We start from the raw sequence: 3,479 nt of genomic DNA, 5'->3' as shown, positions 1-3,479 counted from the left end.
CATCAGCTTTAGTCAGGTGCTCAGCAAGATGTAAAGCATTGGAACACTTGAAACTGAGTTCCATTCCTTAGTCCACTCCTGACCTGCAGGAGTTTCACTCCAAGGCACTGGTGCATCCCTGATAACAAACTCCTTTACCAGTTCAGACTTAGGAAGAGTCGGTGGAGGAGTATGTCCTGAAGGACCTGCTTCATCAGCATCTACAGTTGTAGCAGCTTCACCAGTATCTCCAACATTTACAGCATCAGAACTTAAAGAATCAGTATCTTCAGATAAGACAACAGTGTGAGTAGCAATGGAGGCATCAGCATCCTCTAATTGCTGATCTGATACTAAGTTCTGATCAACAGCCATATCCTGATGCTCACCTAAAATCTGATCATCAACATCTTGATGCAGAGAAGGTGTTGTTGATAACTCCGGAATTTGAATAGCATCAGTAACAGGTATTGTGGAAGGATTATTTGTTGTTGGAGCTTCTAAGAAAAGAATTGCAGGCACAACCAAGTTCTGAATATCAATTTCAGCACTTGTGCCTGGATCAACAAAAGACATAGATGGGGAGTTAGCCTTGTCAGATACAGCTTCCTGAGATGGAGTGGATGGAGAAGAAGTGACTGGAGCAAATTCCTTGCCTTGTGAGATAAGAGATTCCTGATCCCCTTCCTTAGCTGCTTCCTCCTCATCATCTGAAACTGGCCTTTGTGCCCTCTGTTTCTTGTACTTCCTTGTTGATTTGGATTCCTTGGGAGTTTCAGTAATTATCATACGTCTAAGCCTCTTGAGAAGCCTAGAACCCCCAATTTCAGAATCCTTCTGAGAAGTTGCTTTCTCAGCTTCAATCACCACAGGTTCTGAAGAAGGAATCTGTGACTCAGAATCTGATTCATCTCTCAAAGTAAATCTCCTCCTCTTTTGAGGTGTTTGAGGAACAGTTTTTGTTCTCTTTGGCTTAGAGGATGGAGACTTCACAGTAGGTGCTGAAGAAGAAGGTTGAGCAGTCTGTGAAGTGGAGAGATAGGATTTGAGATAAGTTCTGAGGGTAGGTTGAGTAGAATGAGAGGTAGGTACTGAGGTTGATGGATTTTGGATGGTGGAGGTGGTTGGACATCAGAGTAAACAGATCTATAGGTGTCAGGATCAGCATTTACCAGGATCTGTTTTACAGACTTAGGAATCTGTAATGGTCTAACCATTTTCTTCTTAGTATCAGCATTTACCAGATCATTAAAGTACCTTTTTGCAACCTTAAAAGGTGGGGTTTGAGTGCTGACTAAATGAGGTTCATCAGTACAGTAAGTGTAAATAAGTTGACAGAATCTAGCAAAATAAACAACATCTCGATCCTCTGTCATCCTATCCCCAATAGAACCAATTATTCTAGTTGCAAATCAAAATGAGTTTGATGGATAATAGCATACCCTATGTGCTGACTCAGAATTGGGATAGCATCAAATTTGAACATTTGTTCCCAAAGGCTTTGGTGATGCAATCAAAGAAGAAACTCCATTCTCTTCTGATATTAGCCCGTTTCAACTGTCCAAGTTTCGTCAGACTCTTTTCATATCCCAATTCAGCCATTAACTCCCGAAGGGCTGAGTCCTCTGGAACTGAGAAAGTACAGTCCTCTGGAAGATGTAAAGCCCTGCATACTGTACCAGGAGTGACTACAAAGATGAATCACCCACTTGGAAGATAATACTGGGAGTTCCACGGTTACCACCATCATCAAAAATGCCAGTCCTCCAGAACCTCAGAACTTGTTGACTTGAAAATAATTCAGGCTGAGTTAAGGCGTACCCAACCTCACTATGTGCAAGAAGATCTTGCACAAAGTGCAATTCAGATGGAGCTTCAGCATGATCAAGAATTGCAGCAGAGTTGTTTGGAACAAACTTAGCTCCATCAATGATTAAATCCTTTGGTGCCATGTGAAAAAATTGAGAATTAAGTATGCCTGTTAGGTGTTTGAGATAATGTCTGTATGAAAACAACGGAAATAGTAAAGTGAAGGAGAGTAAAAGTAAGAAGAGAGATAAAAGATGAAGAAATTAAAAAGATTAAAGAAATCTTCTCTCTGTGTACTTATACAAAAAAAATATTACCGTTGGACACCTGTCAGACATGCAGTAATAACGGATAGTTACTGGGCTCGAGGAAAACAGGAATGATTACTTACCCAGTTGCCTTGTTTCAAGGAAAAACCGTTCCATGAATCAAGAGAAACAGTTTTAATTCAAAATTTAAACCGTTAGCACTGATTGAATTATTTTTTACTGCAACATTAATATTCTGAAAATAAATCATGTTAAAAATGACCGAGATAATTCGAGGAATAAGTGCTGACAGAGAATCAGAACTTAAATAAAAACAAAATTTAAATGGTCATCAGAATATCAATCAGGATTTATCAACACAAGATAAAATAACTCAGAGACAAAATCTTGAAGTAAAAACAATTTTCATTAATATATCAAGTCAATACATTTATGAAATGGAAATTACATCAATACAAGATTTTCCCTAAGCTTCTAATTCTAATGTCAACAGCTTTAGTCCTAGCTAAGAAGCCTGACAAAGCTGATGATGAAGAAGAACAGGAAGAAGACGAGATTAAGTCATCTTCCTCTTCCTATCTTCGACAAACAAGATGGCGAGTCGTATGATTCACTCTTGCTGACGGATAGCTTCCCGCCTTTCCTCCTCCAATCGCTCCAGATGGCGATGGTAATCCATATAGAAGAATAGGAGGTGAGTTAGCACCTCCTGTGGGACAGAATCCCAGATCTCCTCAGGAATGGCTGTTACATGCCACTCCTGCTGCCAGTCGGCACAACTTAGCTCCATTGTGAAGGTTTGGTTGTTCAAAAACATGTTGTATCGAACCATTATATTTTTTGATAGAAGAAGGAGGATAAGTGTGTGAGAAGAATGTGATGGAAAGACTGATGTGAAGTGGTTGTTTATATAGGCAAGAGAATGCCAGGAGACGCAAAGATATTTAATGCTGACAGGTAGAATTAATTCTACCTCGTCTCCCTAGACTTTGAAAAAGAATAACAGTCATTGGAAGAGGAAGCATGGTCTAGACCGCACAAGACACAAGGAACAGTGGACTGTTCAAGTACAAATACCATTAATCCTAATCATAGTGACTATTAATCTTCCACTTCAACATATTCTAGTTCGAACTGAGACTGTTATCAAATTTTATTCACAGATAAGCCAAGTAAAGGATTAGACTGAGAAATCAGAACTTAGACCTATACCAGAACTTAACAGTCATCAGAACATAATTTCTTAACTCGAAAAAGGAATGCCCATCTTAGTAAATCTTCATACAAGTTCTGAGTTATAGACGTCAGAACTTAATCATCAGAACGTATAACTAGAGCTTGTCCTCAGAATTTGTGCAATAATGACACAATGACTGTTTATCTAAAATAACATAGACCACCACAGAAATTTTCATCATTCAG

Source organism: Apium graveolens, unplaced genomic scaffold, assembly GCF_009905375.1.
Source record: "Apium graveolens cultivar Ventura unplaced genomic scaffold, ASM990537v1 ctg5141, whole genome shotgun sequence".
NCBI classification, from domain to species: Eukaryota; Viridiplantae; Streptophyta; class Magnoliopsida; order Apiales; family Apiaceae; genus Apium; species Apium graveolens.
This window is presented reverse-complemented; position numbering follows the sequence as displayed.